This window comes from Motacilla alba, chromosome 2 (genome assembly GCF_015832195.1).
Source record: "Motacilla alba alba isolate MOTALB_02 chromosome 2, Motacilla_alba_V1.0_pri, whole genome shotgun sequence".
Taxonomy (NCBI): Eukaryota; Metazoa; Chordata; class Aves; order Passeriformes; family Motacillidae; genus Motacilla; species Motacilla alba.
This window is the reverse complement of record NC_052017.1, coordinates 114,049,331-114,069,721: the sequence shown is the minus strand read 5'-3', so window position 1 is coordinate 114,069,721 and position 20,391 is coordinate 114,049,331. Positions and strand designations below refer to the sequence as shown.

General features: G+C 38.7%; 1 protein-coding gene across 3 annotated transcripts in view; it reads right to left on the bottom strand.

Annotated features, from left to right (window-relative positions):
• Positions 1–20,391, bottom strand: part of FAM110B (family with sequence similarity 110 member B) — a 112,845-nt gene that overhangs the window by 72,188 nt on the left and 20,266 nt on the right. For all 3 annotated transcript variants that reach the window (XM_038126568.1, XM_038126585.1, XM_038126577.1), the window contains exon 2: positions 10,215–10,344. The gene's annotated coding sequence lies outside the window, so the exon portion shown is untranslated. The remainder of the gene's footprint in view (positions 1–10,214; positions 10,345–20,391) is intronic.

The window sequence follows — 20,391 nt, the reverse complement described above, 5'->3', positions numbered from 1 at the left end:
TTAAATCACATTGAAATTACTGGTTTTTTGCTGAGGTCATGTATTTTGGTCTTTCTTTATTTGAGTGGCTCACTCTTGGGTGCTTCTGATCAAATACTGTTTATATGACATAGAAGAAAACACTTCTTTGAAAGCTTAGAGCACCTAATCTAGTATAAATTACAAATTGTGGCTGCAACAGGCAGCAGCAATAAAAGAGACACAGTGATATTCTTTATTAACTTTTTTTTTGGTTGAACAGTATTAAACAGATCTATGCAAAAATATGTTTCTTTCTGGAAAATACTTTACAGATCAAAAAACTATTTTGAAGATGTTGACACAAATCAGGGAAGGCTGACTTAGCTTTCAAATTTTGTATTAATCTAGCACAAGTATTTATACTTAAGTCTATTAAGAAGTCTGTTAAGAAGAAACTTGCTAATTGTTGGGAGTAACAAGCTCTTCTCATTACATTGTGTCATTGGAGGAGGACTCAGGGACAACAGTGGAAAAACAGAATCAGCCACAAAAGAGTTCACAGAGAAATTATTTTGTATTCTTTGTACTCTTCAGATTTCAAGAGATCACAAGGCCTAGTACCAGCTCTTCTGGAAAAAAATAGAGGCTCTTTTCATTCAACACAACTTCTAAGAAACAGGCCTAGGTGGAAACATTTAATTTTATTGCAGAGCAGGTAATTCTGGATCACCCACTACCACCACCATGACACTAGCTGCCCTTATGGAAGGATAAGGACTATTTTGAAAAGCTACATTTGGTACCATGTTGTAACTTCCGGTGAGCTGGGAGAGAACTCCAGAACAGGCAATGACAGTGAGGAAATTCCAGGACTGAGGTCCTCCACTGGAAATTCACTTACGGCTCACTGCCTTGCAGCTAAAGAGAGCTGCTTCCACCACGAAGGAGAGGTGCAGGAGTTCTGGGTGCAGAAAACACGCAGCCACTGCCTTCTGAACAGTCACTACTGGTCAGCGTTAACCAGGCTTCAGTGAATAATTCACAGGGGGCACTCAACACTCAAGATCAGCAGTCAATTGATTAATTTGATCTACTGGCCACATTTGGTACATCAAGTCCCTTACGCAACCATATCTAGTAGATGTAACAGAAGGATTATCCCACCCAATGCCTCAATTCTGTAAACTTTCTCACTTGGACAGGGCCCCAAAAAACCTTTTGGTTAAATAAAAAATCGATTCACCACAGGAGTTAAATTTCTTTAAAATGGAGAAAAGATCCAATGTAATTAGAACAAAGAAAACAACCTCTCTCATATACTACATGCTTTTGGAATATCCTTCTTCATAAATTTAAGTTTAATCTTCCTTACAAAAACTTTACAAGGGCCAGAATTTGGTTGTTTTTGGTTTTATGGCTCTTTCAGGGAAGTAATAAGATCACATACCTTGTGTTCTGATGGCGTACGCCTGGTAATTATAACAGCTGAAAATGTCATTATCTCTGAATATGTGTCCACTGAAGAAACAGCAGGAACACCTAGTCAGTTCAGTTACTAGGGTTGAGGGCAGAAGATCTGAACATCTTCTAGGAGAATAACTTTACAATTGTCACAGCTGAAAGAAAAGCTTCCAAAAGAACAAAGCTTGCAACTCATACCAACTGACTTCTGCACATCAACACTGACTAGCAGCTGGGATCTCATAGAACTGTTGATTGTTGGCTTTGGTTTTTTGTAAGCATTTAACAATAAAAAATAATCAGAAGAAAAGGGAGAGGCAATCCATAGACCTCTGCCCTTCAAGTCATGTCCTCTTGAGAAGCCAACTGCAGAACTTCTGGTTGACATGAGACAATGCAAAAGCCACACAACTCCTTCAGGTATCTGTGTGGTTTCCAGCAGTGACTGCCCGGAGCCACCTGGGAGACTAAGAACAGGGACCACATGGGTTGTGACAGTGAGTACTTCACTGCACCCTGTACTGCAATGTGAATGCCACTATTCTCCTGTGGGCAGCCAAACAAAACATTGACTCTGATCCCTGGACACTCATAAATGTGCTCAAAGATTCTCCTTCCCACAAGCATTTTCTTCACCGTATTGGCTTGGAGAAGACTACTGTAAGGTGAGACCCAACTGCTTTTTTATCTTGATTAATGCTCATCTTCCTTCTACAAGGTCAGAACATTATATGATGGAAAAAGCTAAGTCATAAGGGGATCCTCCTAGCAGTTAGGGACATCTTAAGGTTTGTAGGTCACATACAGTGCAGACAAAGCAGTGCTGGAAAAGACAACTTATTTCTCTTTCTGCAGCTGATGACCTTCACATGACTAATTCTCTGAGAAAATGCAAAACGCTGAATAACGGAACTCCAGCAAGGACCAAATAAAGCCCAGAAATATCTCAAGAAGCAGCAAGAAATGGTGATCTGCTGTTTATAAAAGTTTGTGTAAACTGATAAAAATTCTAAGACTTAAGAAGGACAGAGTTCCCTGGGTATGGCTTCATGGTAAAGAGACTTTCTTGTAGTATTTGGAGTGCAATTGTATAGAGCTACAAACACATAGAGATGTGATGCTCATTCACTGACCTCTCTCAGTGTCACAGCAAGTTTTGTGGTCCTCTTTTTCCCTTCATCAGCTTCAGATATTGTTCACCAGCATCATAATAATATGGCTGGGTTTGAAATACTCTGAGACGTGTGAAATGGGCTGACACCAAACAAAAGAAAGAAGGAGTGATAGTGGAAGTTTCTAGTGGTGAAAGAACAATTCATCTTACAAGATCTCGTCCCCTCTTCTCTCTGCCTCTTGCAACTTTACATTTCTTCCCATTTTGGCACGCCAAATCTTGGTGGGACCAACAACTTTAGGTGATTCTTTCATGGCGAGAAATACCCTGCCACACTCTTTCATTTCACTGCTTCTCTCACAAGCACTCTGCAGATCTGTATCCCTCTTCTTTTCTGGACTTTGCAACACTAACCCTAATTCAAAGACACAGCTCATAGGGCCATAGATCCCTCCACTAATTTCCATCCACATGCTGTCCATACTAGGCCCTCCATCTCTACTTTTGCCTCTCCACCAGTGTGTCTGCAATGCTTTCTCCTGGGCAAGCTTTGTTGTCCCTCCTGATTTCTGTGAATATTGGTACCCCTTCTCTCCCCACCTACCCTGTGCCTGTTCCTCCTTCCCCAAAACTTCCCATATACACCAACCCACTTGCCCCAGCCTCTCACTAACACAAATCTCTCCACTAAACAGCTTCCAAACATTGCTCAGCAATACTGCTGGGCAGCACAGCAACTTCAGTCAGCATCAGCCACCTTCTACCTCCACTGAGCCTCATTTTTCTAGATAGTGGCAGTGCATACACCTAATCTCTAAACTCTGCCATTCTAATTTTTATGAACTTGAGCAGGAGAAATGGAAGTAGTAGTAGTAGCAGCATAAAGTGCAAAATCAATAAGAAAAAACTGCTAAAAATGCAGTCATCAGCCAGAAACAAGGGAAGAATAAAGAAAGACCATAGTCTTAACTATGAGCTGCTGTTATGAAACCCCCTGTGATGGCATTCTTGAGCAAAAGGTATCCCTGGAAGTAAGAAAACAACTATAAATGATGAACTTTCACTAAGCTGGAGATGTGCAGCCTTGTCATCTGAGAAACTGAGTTAAAAGAACAGCAGAACACTTGAACCAGTTGAAGAAAGAAAACCACATTTTCAGCTACTTTAGCAGGCAAACAAAAGATCTTGCAATTTCCAGAGGTACACTCTGAGTGAAAACCACAATGGCAAAAAAATGTTCACCCACATTTTCCCCTTGAATCACCAGGGACATAACTGTTCAAGATACATATTGGAGGAAACAACCATTCCTTTAGAGGAACAAGGTTTCTACAGCTCGTGGAAAGCAGACATCAGGCCTATCACATGGAACATGCGATGTCCCATGTATTACCTGCGGCACAACCAGTAAGATGAGCACACACCAGTGAATTCATGCATCACTGTTCTTTTGCATAGGAGTACAGTTATATTTTTTTATATCATGTAGCAGAGCTGTAGCACAGCGTAAGAAAAGCTGGTGCCAGCAGAGGGAGGCAGTTGCTCTCCAGGACATGCATCTTCACATACCCTGATGCACAGTAGGAAGCCAACAAGTTTGTTTTTGTGGAAGTGAACTCACCCCTCAGCCATTGTGTAAATGTGGCTTTAAATCAAGCTGTAATTAGATTTTGCTGTATTTAACAAAACCCCTCTTGTGCTCCTCTTTTCCAGCTCTAGACAGGAAAGAAATGTATTTGTGAAAGAAAAAAGGAAAAAAAGTTTATGCCTCTTCCCAGAGCATGTCCTGGCATGCATGCAAAAGCAAGTACAAAACATAAAACAATAAGGTTACAGGACACTCAATCTTCACATTACGTAGGAACACAAGATCTCCCAGCTGGTCCACTGTTAAATGTCAGCTCATTATTACCAATATTCTGCTTCACCACATTAACCTTGTCAAAAGATACTAACAGTCCAACCCTTGGAGTTCAGCTCCATAAATTTAATTTGCTTGGCAGAAACAGAAGTGGAAAACCTCTGCTGAAGACTCAGGCAAATTAAGACTGCCACGTAGCCCTTCTAGGACAGATTTTTTTCCCCCTCTCAACTTTTATAATCATAGCATTCCCATTTTTAACCAAACATCTTATCCCCCATTAGCAGTATTTCTATACTCTCGTAAATCCAAAATAAAACTCTGTGTTTTGTTGTTTTGTTGTTTTTTTTTTTTCAAATCTACTTTACTATAATACAGGTTGCACAAGGTGGTTTTATTTTGTGTAAGTTCTTTATAGACTAAACTGCATAATTCCACTGTGCTTTACACTGCCATATGCGGAACTGCATAGCAAATGAAGTTGAGCACACTCAGAATAACAAACAGCTTCAACTGTATTTTGATTACAGGCTTACAAAGAACTTTATGGTGGTGACAACAGCAGTGGATACAATGGTAAAGTGGTGCAAGGAAGTCATGAGGACATGCCAAAGGGCACACAGCAAGTCAGCTGCTGTTTTAACAACAGTAAGTTTCTGCTCTTAATCTAGATCTTCCCAGTGAGTCAAAACCTACAGATAACTATCCAGTCTTATAAAAGTTTCAGGTCCTTTAGAAGAAAGGAGCAGAGACAACACACACAGACACGTAGCCACTGTCTAAGATTAAATGATTTACAGAGTAACTAATTTTTAGGAGAGCCTGAAAAGTGTGCCTTTTCTAAACCAACTTATTTCAAGAACATATAGAACAGGCTCTAGCAGCCTAACTCTCTACAAATCATCTGTTATGATGCAAGTTTTAAGAAACCTAAGGTTGATTTAGACAAAAGATAACCTCATTCTGAAGATATTTTGCAGTTTAATCTCTAAACGCAAAAGATCAAGGTAAGAACAAAGAAGTAGATTATCCTCCTACACCCATAGGAGGAAATTTGGTTGTTGTTGTTTGTTTGTTTTTAATAGCCAATACTACCTCTTCCTGAAGCAGGATAATGAAGTTTGGTTCAGCACCAATCCAAAATGACAATACAAAAATTCTTACTATGTGCAAAGAGTTTCTAGTTTTGAAACTTATAAATCATCTCAACAAAAGCTCACAGGTATTCAGTATTCTAATCCTTACTCTATCTCTACTGATACACAAATAAAACAATTTAAAAATCCTGTATTAAAAAAACCTAAATTTGGCACAGTCGAAGAGACTATAGGTGAATTTATTTGACTTGTAGAAAACAAGAGCTGGTTTATTTTTCTGTAAGTCTGAAAGTTGGCACAGTATAATGCCATCTACAACTGTGTGAAACATTTTGAATATTAATGTCCAGCCAAGCCAGCAATTCAGAAAAAAAAGGAGAGAAATCCCATAAAGCAGGTAGTGAATGGTGTGGTGGAAAAGTTTCTATACTACATCTGACAGCAGAAGCATACAATAGGATTAGCCTTATCTTATTTAAGTTACTTAATAGCAAGACTGCAGCCTCCTGACAATACTGTTTCCAGTAGGACTCAAATTCCAAGTAAGAGCAATTCTTAAAATAAAGCAGCTATGTCTGGCAAAGCTGGAACCATGAGGACAATGTGAACACTCAAACCAGTTTATTCAGGTTTGACTCAAGAGGAAAAACTACATTTCAGGCTAGACAAAAATAAGACGACAACATACCTAAAGAAGCTTCCAGACTACCATTTTTAGGTCATGCCCTATACTTTTTCCTGCTTTTCAATTCATATATAGGAAGGTCAGATCATAAAGTGGATTCCACTGTGACATTTCAAGTCAGATTGTTCCCTACATAACAATTAGTGCCGTTCTTCTCATCACTTGCGTACTGTTTTGCTAGTCTGAGAATGTTATTTGTGTTTATTTCTGAGAAGCTTTCTCTAATCCCTTCAAAGTACCAGCATCCTAAGCACAGCTATCTCATGCTCCATGAACTTTAGTGCAAATGCTGTAAGCGTTTCCTTTCTTCTTAACAACTTCATTACAGTGTTTACACAGGAATACAGTGCTTGTACTGTAACCATGCAAAGCAAATATTCTGTAGTAAATGTAAGCTTTATTCAAAGTGTAGCTTTAGAAGTCTTTATGGCATGCTCCAACCTGGACTGCCAGTGCTAGTGCAGGGAAGATGGCAAAAGGAAAACTGTAATGACACCTTCCACACTCACAAGAACTTTGGAACAGTCAAACAGTAAACATATGGGCCAAACGTATTTCCAAAATGTGTCTGCGCCTCTTTGCTAACCCATGACATCCCAAGCTATCCCTGCAAAAAGGACTCAATTCCTCTACGCTGTCTTTTCAAGCTGTAAATCCCACCATGAGATTGTTAAGTATATGAGAGAAAAATGGCAGGAGGATTAAAAAACCTGGATCACAGTTGCATGAAAAATGGAAGTAGAACTTTTCTTCTTAAAAAGAAGATGAAATGTCCTTTTGGCAAGCTAGTGATCAACTTGTGATTTTCCTTCAGGTAGAACTGTGTCTGGTATGACCAGGACAGAGACCACCAGTGACGGATTTCTCAAAGAAACACAGCATTCGGGGACAAAAGCAGTGTCAAGGACCCCAAAGGGCCATTCTAGAGAACACCTTCTGCCAGAAGTAAAGCTCCTAAGCAAGACTGAAATCCCATTAAGGAAAAAAATAAGGAGAGGAAGATCAACAGCCTCTTATAGTGGAGAGTTTAAATAAAGTCAAAGCTATTAGTGGAGACAGTGAGGAATCAGAAAGGAAACAAAGGCAAAATAGTTGGTGTACTATGAAAATCTGCAGTGCTGGCTTCACTTATGAAAAAATGCCATGGCTCTCCTCTAAAAACTTTTTTTGGGCTCACCAAGAACTCTTGCATTTTACCCCTTCTAGCAGGAGATTTAATTGCATTTAATATTCAGGGCTTATTCTGTGCAAAGTAGAAAATGCTTATGCTAGCCTTTAATGCTCACAATGAATGAGGGCCTGCTTTTTGGTGTTGCTCCTTCTTTTGTTTACTTTTAAGGGGGCAAAAGGACTCCACTGAAAGACACACATGGCCATGTATAAACATCTGCTTTTGCTGCTATCACTACCACAGACTGAAGTACTGTAATTCAGGAAACGTAGAAAATCACTAAAAGATTTCATGAAAAAAAATCATAAGCCCACTGAACCTGCTATTTTGAAATCCAATCTAGTAGTAATGGCAATAAAGCAAAGAATAAAATCCAACCCCACACTCTCAGAGATACAGTGATGCCTGAATAAATCAAAATCACCAGTTTTGGTTTGTGGTACAGAAGTTTACATTTGAATGCAGCTGGACTGCAGTCAGCTAGCCAGCTCCCGCAGCAGCCCCTCCAAGCTATATTGATTTCTAGGGAAGAAAAGGCACTGTAAATCTGCCTGAGCAGCATTGCGTCATACTTTTTGGTTGGCTTGAAAAAAGCAAATTAAATGTTTTCCATTAGCATGGTAAAGAAGCTATACAATTTTGTTTTTATTTCAAATAGAGGCTCAAGTTACAGAACACTTTAGCTAACTCTGTGGCAAGGACTACATGCTCCGTGTCTGTGAAGCCAGCAATTCATGCTTATGTGAAACCAGATGTGTGCACTGCACAGTTCCCAGGGCTGGGAAGGGCTTTTAAAACGTGTTACTGTTGATTAAAAAGGACTCTGCTTTTTACTTAGATCACGGAATATACTGAAGCAGAAACAACACATTCTTGCAGGGAAAGGGAAAGAGGGGAAGAGCAAAGGGTCAGAAGCAGAAGAAAACTTTAAAGACCTAAAAACCACACACACAAAACAGCATAGGAGCAATGCTGTAGTACAACAAAGAGCAGCACAGTTCTAAAAAGCAATAACCATAACATGATTTGAGGTAACAAGAACTCCTTGATCAATTATTCATATAATTTACAACACTTACAGCTGCATCAATGAGGAAAAAAAAAAAAAAAAAAGGAATCTAAGGCAAATATAAAATCTTCACAACTATGAAGTGTCCTTGATTTTCACCAGAACATTTGGCTGTCTCATATCATGTGTTTCTAGTTAGCAACAAACCCCTCCAACAAAGGGAAACGAGACAGAGAGGCACAGAACAAACTGCCTTATTGGAAGCAGTGAGAGTGTTCAAGGCTGTGTTTCACTCATGGATGCTGTGCATCACCAAAACCCAACACTACACTAATACTGCTGTGTTTGAAACCTAACCACCATCCCACCTAGATAAATCCACGCACCCCATGGGGTTATGAGGATACCGTCTGTGAAGTCTTTACTCTCTCAATGCATAAAACTGCACTTTAAAAATAAACAAATGTTTAAATAATTCCCAGAAGAAATGCTGTGTCTTTGTAATGTATGGTTATCTCAACTTGTACTGCTTTGTGTACTCCTAAGGCAAATGTAACAAAGGGAAACATTACAGAGATAAGTATTTCTGGATGGGTTTTTTGCTTTCAGTTTGAAATAACTTTGTAATCATCAGCAGCAGCTTTTCTGCTCTGTCAGGGTTTGAATACAGTGTCCTCAGTTGTTCAAGATGACCTTGCTAGTGGACTGGAGAAACATGGGTGCAGCTGAAATCCAAGAAATGTGAAGCAAAGAGAGAGGGCATGGTGCAACAAAGGGATGAGGGGGCCTAGCTGTGCCTACTGCACTCACCCCCAGATGTGTATAGCAGATAATGAGGGAAGGTTATGAGTTGAGGCACTGACTCTGCTAATGGGACAACTTAACAACAATTTAGATTTTACTCCACAGATGGAAAGACAATGAACTTAGGTCTAGTTCAGAGGTCTAATTTCATTTTAAATTAAGATCAATAAAGGATTAACTAGAAAAATCTGCAATTCTTCTCAGGTGAATCAAGAAATATTCCTTTAGGAAGCTTTTCAACAATGAAGTTAGCACCTTGCAACAGGTAGTTTTTAAAAATGGAGAAGCTGACAGAATTTTAGAAGCACCTACATTCAATCCTAAATAAATCTGTAGGAAACATTTCCATTACTACTCACTTTTTTCAGCCATCTCTCTACACTTCAATTAATCTTGCCAGTATGAAGGAAAGATCCTGTATATATCATCACTACATTCAAAACTCTGCCAAACAAAACCATAGCATAGTCAAATCTCCCCAAATGTGTGCAACTGTAACATTGATAAGTTCAACAAAGTTCTTGGGGTCACATGTCCTTTTCTTCCATCAGTATTTATCCTATACAAGCAAGACTGGGTTGTGGATGCTAAAAAATTACCACAGTGCTGATAAACAGAAAATCATCATATACAAACCTCATTCTTCTCCCATTGCTGAAGATACCAAAGAGTGTTTCCATATGTTTGTGGCCACTCAAAGCAAGCTCTGAATGCGGCACTTGAAGTGGGATATGTTTCTAAAAACAGAGCATGCTGTAGAGCTCAGAAACAGCCTGTTCCCTTGCCAACAAAAACCTGTAGATGTATCTTCCTACTAATAATCTAAGGAATTACTTCTGGCTCTAACCTACAATGCATATGATGTTGTATTCCTCTCCCCTCCCCCAGAATTTGCTATTACAACATTTGTATCAGGTAGCAAGGAGCTATATACACAAAAGAAGGAGAATGCTCAGAGATACACTTGAGTGTTTATTCCACAAGAAGAAAAATACTTATTTTGAGAATTGTATCAGACAATTCAATTTGCTTGAAAAATGAACCACTTTACCTTGGTGTAAGACTTCTGAACTCTGGCTAAGGCTGTCTGGCCTGTTAGGAGGTCTTCACTTTAGCAGAGGTCTCCAGATGAAGGCTGATCTCTTCACCTTGGAACTGCCAGAGGCTCCCTGCAGCAATGCCTGGAGACACAGCAATAGGGAAGGCATTTAGCTTCATCATCAAAATCACAGTTTTAGAATGGATAAGAGAACAGTGTCCTTAAAGACTGCATCTTGGTTTAAACAATGTAAATTTCCAAAATTAGAACCCTACATCTTCTTTTGGAGAATTAAAGGCTGCAAAGAAGTGTTCAACAATACTGGATAACCATTGAGTCAGCTATAGATGGTCTCTAGCCTTTATATTGCCAGTCACAACAGCATAATCTCCAAGCTCTGACACTTAACAGGTGACCTACAGGTATCAATTCTGAATTTCTGTCACGTCATTATTTTCCCCACACTGAATCTGCTCAGAGACATGCATTGGAAATGCTTCAGGGCAAAGAGCACAAGTGTGACACATCTTCTTAAGGGACTCATATAGTCCTGTGCCCTTGCAGGCAAGAAACACCACCCTCCCTGCCGGTGACCTCCACCCAGCTGACAAAGCAACCCTTGTTAAAAGTCCACTCCAAAACACTGTCTTATGCTTAGAAAAAATAAAAATAAAAATCCTTAAATTCCACCACCAGAAGGGAAGGGTAACGACATTGCCTTCCTGAAATGAATGCTTTTTACATGCAAAACAGCCATACAGAGTTTGGTAGTTTACAAGCTGTGACCTAAATCTCTGTTTATATTCTTTTGCTCAAAATGCCACCTGAGGTAAGACCAGCTCTAATCACACAGAAAAGTACTTGGGTACATGAGATTTCTATGGTCTGGTTTTATTTGACAGTATGTGGTCCAGCACCCTTACTGGCACAAGCAGATGGCACAGCAGCTTCCTTTAAGCTAACAATTCTGAGTGGTTTCAAATTACTTTAATTTTCTAATCAGCTATTCACTCTAGAAACAGGACTGCAGTCAAGTAACAGACCATGAGATGAAATACAGGGCTCATTTAACAAAAATCTCAAAAATACATGCAGAAACAGCTTAAGCACAAGTTCAAAAAAACCATTTTTGGTCTTATACTGTTAACAAACCAAACAGGCAGCAATGTTAGTCAGATATCAATTACTTTGGGCTTCTTCACTCACAGTCTTTAGATCCTGACATCAAATCTGACTGAGTTTGGGTCTTGACAATAGTACACTGAAGATAAGGGTTTGTGTTGGGTGGGTGGACGAAATCTCATCTTGGGAAGCTGCCTTTGAAACAGTTGTGCAACAGAAACAAGTAACAATGGGGGGATTTCAGACAGATTAGTATCTGCATGTAAATACTTAAAATTAGAAAAAAATAACAAGAGGAAGATGAAGGCTTAAGCATATTCAGAGTGACATAGCATTACACAACCATTATGAGCCTACTGTAGTAGTGTTATTATGGTATTTGGTAAAAGATAAAAAAAATTAAAACACCGAAAGAAAAAAAAAGATGTTTTTTAACCTTGTCCTGTTTAGTACAGCAAAGCACAACAACAGATAATCAGCCAGAAACACACTCTTGTACTATTACAACTTATTCTGATATCCAAATTACTGTATTTTAAGCAGCAATTCTGAATTATGGTCCTTTCAGTCTAAAAACCAAGCAACTATGTAAGCAAAAGGATCCCTTGTAAGTTCATACTTGACAAGTCAAAGGGAAAAAAGTGAACATGCTCATTAGCTGCAGCTAGTAAATCTGTTCCAGCCATGTTGCTTGGCTAACAGCCTGAGCAAGTTCAAGTACAAACACTTTTATTTCCAAGTCGAGTGACAAATTTTAACAGCTATCAACTGGTCAGGATAGAAGACATCCCAAAACCCCCAGAAGACTGCTAGATGTACTGCTTAAGAACAAAAACTTGTGACAAAATACTATAGGGAAAAAAGGTTGTGACTTTTTGTGCAGGTAAATATTCAGCTTCACAAATTCCTTCCCTTCTGCCTGTTGAAATTAGAGTTCCTTTCATTTCGCTTCTCTACTAAATTGCTGGTTTAGAATCTGCAAAAAATATGGCCCCAAATTTATATCTGGTGTTAGTAATGTTACCAGTCTCATAAAGGAAATAAATATCACTGAATTGAATATATTCATGTTTAAAAATGAAAGTATGGTATTGAGTGCGTGTGTATGCATCTGCACAAATATATTTATATTAAATAGCTGAATAGTTATCAGTCAGCTTTTCTAAAGTGCTCAGAACTGCACTTTAAAAATATTTTTATTAACCTGTTTTGTATTTATAGACTACATCCTGAGTTTCAGCCTTTATCCAACAAACTGGGGCCTTTCATGACACATGTAGTTTCCTGCTTTGCTGTCCAGTATCAACAAGTCTAAAGACTTTTTTTTCTGAAAGGACTTTTCATCCTCAATTGCTATGTTCTTCCTCTCTTGCTAAGTATAAAATCAAAGTTTTAATACTTACAAAAATACACATCTCATGGAAGAGAAGCCAAATGTAATTTAGAAGGATTCGTGAATGAACGAATGAATGGCACTCTTATTCTAATAATCCCAAAGGCATCAATCTAAACCTTCAAACCTGACTCAAGTCTACCATGAGGTTTCCATAATCTAAACTAAAGTCTTTAAAAATGTAGGATTTCCTTAGAAAGAAACAAGCTGATATGGAAGCTCAGCAGCATATGATTAAGCATTTGATAACTTGCTGCTTTGATAAGGTGTTACGTTAACCTCTGTCACAGGGGAGAAGCGTAAGTCAGGAAACTGAAACTAGGCAGCTGGAGGAATCTAGCTACTCAAATAAGTAAGATATACTTTCTGTGTCAAAAAAAAAATATATATATATGAATGCTCTCTGCAGCTAAACCTCTGTGAGAGAATAAAGTTATTTACCAAAGCAGAAGAGGTAAAGAAGACCTCAGCTTTATATGGAATTAGAAACAAGGGAATATCTGGCAATGCGTATTGTTGAAAACTATTCAACCTTTTTAATGCAGACCCTACGTTTTCCCAGGCAGTAGGTACAGACTCACTACTCTCACATCTCTCTATAATTTTCAGGTAAAAATCTCACATCAAGCATAAATTAAAAGGTATAGTCAATTTAGAGAACACAATTTTCATAAACATCAGTGGAGTTTTGTTAGAAAGGGCCCATATCCTCTAACTCTGGCAGTTTCTACTCCTGCAGACAGACTTATTTCATTTACATCAACAATAAAATTAAGTTGCAATCTGTTCCCATATTCAGCATTAAGCCCCTGAAAAGATGGAGGAATCAAATTAAGGAGACACAGAAAAATCTCAGGTCAGGCACTTCCCACAATTAATATTAATACATTCATACTTCACACACCACTACTTTAATTATTACTCTATATTACTTTTGTTGGCTAGTAAAAAGTATCTTCAGTACTGAAGGTTTTACTTCTGAGGTAGAAAAACATTCATGTTTTCTGACTTTGTACCCAGCTGTTAGAAGTGTTCATCCCAATTCAGAACAAGACTAATAAATTTCATTGCAAAGTAGACACCTACAAGATACTAAGGGGAGCCTTACTCCCTGCAAAGTTTGATGAAAACACTGCTAATTTTCCCAAGCAGGAGTTACATCCACTGGACAACTGGAAGGTAGCAACATCTTTGAAAGTTTCGAGGTTTTGCTACCACCATTCCACCATTCTTGCTGCTGTGAGTATCCCACTAGGAGACTCTGGTTCAGCACAGCTATCTAGCCACTGTCAGGGAAAGTTACAGTACATTTGCAGAAGTACAAAAGCGCACTAATCTCCTAAATGTTAATTATACTGAAATGAAGCTTCAATTAGAAGCAGATCCCCAAGTCCAACACATTAATACTTTTGGTTTTGAGAACTATATCTGCAAGATGATACAAAAAAGCAGATCTTCATTTTACCTTTATTAGTCTTCTGCACACATTCTCAGCTACTCTTTTCTACTCTCCAACACTAAGGGTTTCATTTACAGTTTGTATCAGTCATTAAAATATAATTGCAACAACAACAACAAAAAAAGAACACAGAAAAACAGGTTTTCTGGTCAGCCCATTACCTGGTTTTACAGGATAGGATTTGTTTTTCTAAAGTTAAAAAAATAAATGAAAATACATATAGACATAATGACAGTGTAATTAGAGTCCTTAAGCATCAGTAGGCAGCCTAGTAAAACAGGGCTCCAAAGATGAGCAAAAACGGATGGTGTGCTTTTTGAGGGAGGAATTGTTGTAGAGGGGAATGAAGGGCAGGGAAATTACAGTACTTGAACAAAGCAGCAGCATGGATGGACCTGATGGGTTTCCACGCTGTCACTTTCTTTGTGCACTTGAGGAACAACAGTCAGAGGCCAAACAAACTAATGACAACAAAAAAGCAATCAGAATTAGGTCTGCTAAGACAGGTGGCTATCAAAAGGATAAACATAATTCTTATGGAAAACCATTCCTACAAGAAACTCCACAGAAAAGCAGCAGATGATGGAAAGTACAGGTGGGGACCTGAAAGCACAGTTCAAGGGGTACCAACTAAAAACTGCAACTGGGAATTTATGAACTGTGTTTATATGTTAATGTACCACTTCCTACCCTCTTCAGTCTTTGTGAATATACACCTCTTGCCAAGGGACTTGAAAGAAGAAAGCCTGTAAACTTGTGAATGTTCCTGGGTTTGGTGACAACAGCCAACTAAGAGTTCAAAGAAAGGCTGCAAGAAGACGAAAATGAGGCACATGATGAAAACCAAGTGTAATGATTCAAGAGTGGGGTGGTGTGAGAAGCAGAAAATGCCTTGACACTGTGCAAGCTCTGCTTGGGAATAAGAAAAACATCTCTGTATTATCAACACTGATTTCAGCACAAATCCAAAACATGCCTCCAGACCAGCTACTATGAAGAAAATTTACTCTGTCCCAGCCAAAACCAGCACAAAGTGACAACAGAAGATAGGCTTAAGAAGGGGCCTGGTACCATGATTAATTTTAAGTAAATAAGACCAGGAAATTTATTCAAAACAATTGGGTTTCTCAAGTTTTCACTGTGAAAGGGAATAGGAAAATGCCACAGTACCTTATTACTGCAAACATTACAGAGAACCATAAAACAGGGAATAGAAGCTGCAATTAAGACAAAATAAGAGACCTTTTGTAAGAGTTTTCGGTGAATTCTCTATCTGCTAAAAATAAAAAGTCAACAAAGCTCCTAAAAAGGATATCATTAAAGTAGTTAATTTTGAAATTTTCAGAACATAATGTACTCTCTGAGACCTCATTGATGATCCAAGGAAGATGTCTGTATACTCTGTCTCAAAGTTATTTCCTAAATAGAATGGTTTCTGAATGACAGCCTGGGTATAACCCCACAAATAAGGCAAATTCTGAACTGTCCTGCTTTTCAGTTTGCCATTTAGCTTCATTCATTTTTCATAGTCCCCATGAAATCATAACCACTTTGTTGTTCCTAAGATGCAAGCTAAGTAATTGGTTTGACTTTGGAACAAACATTAGAAGCAACCATATGCTATCACCATCTTTGCCTGCTATTTGGAAAAATCTGAAGACAAGACATTGATGCAAATATACATGAGAGCAATTAATTATTTGCAGCTCAAAGGGGAAACACGTATGTTACACTGCCTGCCTGCATTCTAACAGAGAACAGGGGGAATGGGCAGAATTGGAAATCTACTAAGCATAAGAAAAGCATGGAAATATAAGCAAAACTATGCACGAGACAGACTTTAGATCTAACATGGGTGACACCTCTAGCTTTTAATAGTGATGATGCCATTATCATCTTAAGAATGATAGTCTGGAATACACAGACACTTTCAAAAGTCTTTGCAACATCAAAGTTACACAAATGTTCCTTAATGACTTCAGATTTGGACTCATGATTGTTTTTGTTGCAAATCCAGCCACAGTAGGAGAAGTAGGATTTTTATACAAACTATAAAACCAATTTGCTGCAGCCTCCAATCTTTCCATCATCTTGGCAGATCTGCATTAGATAAGCTGCACAAGAGACATGAGAATCCTAACCCTTCCTGGTAGTGAACCCCCATATGAGATGCATTACTTCTCTCTTGGGTGTGACCAAGGGACAGTGACCAACATTAAAAGCAATAAACGTGACATGCAACTCCATTAAATAATCAGATCAAGGCACCTCTCAGGTTTTCAACTCACAGTTAGATGCTGAAGCAAAACCTGCCCAAGCAATTTTGCCAGGGAATGATGCCAGGGAACTGCAAGAGTGGTTCTCCAAAGTACCTGAATGACTAGAGGCAGTACGACACTTTCATCAGGCCTACGGGAAATCAGGAAGTGAGAAAGTGCCAAACGGCTACAGAACACCAACATATTTTGGAAGAGTTTTAGGTCACCTTTGTTTGCTCACTGGCCAACACAACAAGAGCTGAATTTATTATATAAGCTTCAGAACTAGAACAAGCACAATTATTAATAATGTGATAGCTGCAAATGCAGAGGAAACCCCACCAGCCCACCCTCTGGCAACCAAAAAAAAATTCCCACAAAAAAACCTCAAACAAAACACTTCAAAAGTGTTAGACCCAAAAAGGTTAGGTACTTCATAAGAAGTAAGAGACAACTAGCAGGAGGAGTCAGCTGAGGTAAAGAGTCATTGATTTATCAATTCATTACACATGACTGAAACACAGATGGACATTACAGCCTGTAAAGATGAATCTTCCTCTGGAATGAAACTCTCCAGCCCATATTTCTACATTCAAGTTTCCAAATAAAGACTTTTCATCAGCAAGTTATTAAAACCCCAAAGCAGCAAGAATTCACTTTAATCTCTATTCTATCTCTGCTTGAGGACATCCACTTGCTTACCCTGCTTCATACTCAGACTGTCAGCTCTCTCTTCACAACTCAGTACAACCAGGAAGAATAACTCAGCTCCTGATTATTCAACTGTAATTGTTTCTCTTTGGATGTTTTACAGCTGGAGGAGGAAAAGATACAAACAGGTGACCTCAGTTTTGACTTTAAATCAATCAACAAATGAAATGTTAGTAACAAGAGACATGAAACAGACACATTACCCATGATAGGAAATACTAAATCTACAGCTGGGCTTCAAAACAAAACCCTACAGTCCACTTCGCTGGGAATGAGAAGATATACAAAGCTTTGACTTGGGGTCAGGCCACAGGGTCAAAAATACAAAGAGGATATAAATCAGACATTATTTCTAAAACTTACTTGCCAAAGGACAAGACAGGGAGTACGGAAGTATTTATGAAAACATATCAACACTGAAAAAGAGGCAAGTACAAGGGCGTGCAGATGTCAGCCAGTCACAGATGTGCTGCCTCCTCCAGCAGTCAGACCCAATCCCTATCCTCAGCCAAGCTGGGGGACTTGGCTCTCACATCCAGGCTTTAAAGCAGGACAGTATAAAACTGGGGAGTACCCCAGAACCCACACTACTGACCAAGCTGGGGATTCAGGAAGGCTCAAGTCAAGATGCCTCAGAGAACACACATGAAAAACTTTTCCTAAAAACTACATGAAATCATTACTGTTGTTTATTAAATATACCTAATACTGGACTACAACAAAGTACAAGGAGTTTATTGCTTCCCTTTGTGACCTCTTCCAATACTACACTATCATCATCATTGAGAGGAACAGTAAAACAGTATCACACTTGCAGGGGAAAAGAGTGCTGGCTATAAGATATTGATGATTTAACTTTAATGAGGCTGTGGAAAGACTCCTTGCATCATGCCTGGCACACCATGGAAAAGGGATGTCCTACCAAAGGCCTTCCTCCCTGGACGACAAGAAGTAGAGCCCATCTCCAGGCCATGGGCTCAGCATGTAGGATTACTCATCAGATGGTCACAAAAGCAGGAATGAAGATGCCAGCTCTGCAAAAGCCTACCTTCATCAGAGGTATTTAATAATAACATTTGCGTCCTGCACACCACAATTTTGAGACAGAAAAGCAAACAGCAATGTAGTTACTGATGCAACTCCAGCCTAGAGACAGGCCCTTTGAGGCACTTCTGTACAGAAGGAAAATACATAAGATGCCACAATTGATTATTTTTCTTTGCTTAAAGCTAGTTATCAAAAAAAAAAGTTTCTTGTTTATGCAAATTTCTACTAACCAGAATTTCAGTGCAATGGCAAAGCATTTCCGTACTCCAGAGAAAGCAAATCCAGGACCCTGTTCATCTCCAAGTAGCAGGAAGCTGGCAAACAAGCAAGGGGCGAGCAGCCAAACCAGCCACTACTGTTAAGAGCAGCATAAATCAACAGTTTGAATCAGAAGGCTTCACGCTTCCTTTCTGAGGACTCAGCCACTTATTGCTTCTTTTAGAAACATTTATCAACCTTGTATCAGGTCACTATGGAAAAGTATGACAGGGGAAACAGTTGCAGAGTACCTCCAAGGGTTTGAGCTTGATTTGAGCCACTCGACTGTCAAACAACAAAACAAAAGTAAAACTTAAGAGACTACAATCTCATTCTGTTCTGACGTAAACAAAACTCAGCGTAGCATTAGATAACATAGAACTTTGACACTTTTCTTATACTTTAAAAAGATCAAGCAGTCACATCATGTCACCAGATGCAGGACAAAAAGCCATGGACAGCCATAGGCATAGTCTTCCTTTGACAACTCTCACCCGCATTTAATAGCACTGAGTCCAGGGAAGAAGGAAAGAGCAGAATTTTTAAAAAAAGCCCCAACTTTACAAAATGAAAACAGATTTCACAAAGCAGATAGCTACTTCAAAGCACCAGTCATAAAAGGAAAGGTGTACGGGAGCTTGCAGCTAGTGAGTCCACGTCATCAGTCCATCAAGCAAGGATGCTGTTCTACCCTGAAGCCAAAGGGCAACTGAGAGATATTGTCCTATCCTGTCACTCATCCTGAAACTACCCAGCAATTCTTCTAAAATAATGAGATGGACTGCTAACACTTACACTGGTTAACCTTTGGAATCTCAAAAGAACCTACAGCTAAGAAAATTATGCTGGTCATTAGGGTAACCAAAAAAATCTCCTAAGAAAAAAACCAAAAAAAAACCCCAAAAAAACCCCAACAAACAACCCAACATCTTTCTACATCAAAACAGGTATTTTTCACTGGAGGCACCCACATATCCCAAAAGATGTGCATTTTGATGATCTCAGCAGGCTAATAAAGTGTTGACATGGCATTCTTCCTTGTGAAAGTTGACAATATGGCAATCCTGCAGAAAATTCTGTGCAAGTTATTTAGGAAGACAGGCACCCAAACAAGTACTAAACCCCAAACATGCAATTTGAACATTCTGAAGGTCAGTATGAGCAAAGGAGACGCTTGTGCAACACATAAAATTAATCAAAATTATCAAAAGCACTACAGACAAAAGGAACAAACTTTAACAATAAGTCAAACATCTAAAGAGGTATCTATTTTAATTCTTATTGCAGGACTATAATTTCTACTCCTACACTCACACAGTGTACAAACATTGCATTTAAATGACCAGTTATTACCAGAGAATCAGAAGAGTTTGCAGTGGAAGAGACCTTCAAAGGCCATCCAGTTCCACCCCTCTGCAATGAGCAAAGACATTTTCAACTAGATCAGATTGCTCAGACATTCAACCTGACCTTGAATGCTTCCAGAGATGTGGCATCTACCACTGCTCTGTGATCATAAAAAGGATATAAATTTTCAGAAGCATGCTTTCTCAGACCCTGCTGAGAAAGTGTTTCATATGATGCAATTCAAACAGAATATGTTTCAATCTGCTTGACACAAACCAGAGAATTATTTTATTATATTTTCAAGAAAAAGTAGTGTACCAAAAGTCACCATTTGATCACTAACTAAAAAAAGTTAAAATAAAGTATGTGGGATGTGAACAGAATTTGACAGGTATTCCTAAAATACATTTGACATTATTCTTTCATGTATTTTATGGTTTTAATGATCCTGATAATCTTTCCTCATTTTACATGCAAATAACCTAACTATGCAAGTTAACTTTTTAATAGAGCAAATTTCAAGTGAATTTCAACACTTCAAGAGTTGTTGGGAACAAACTTTCTTTGTATTGACAATACTTGAGCGTTTACACT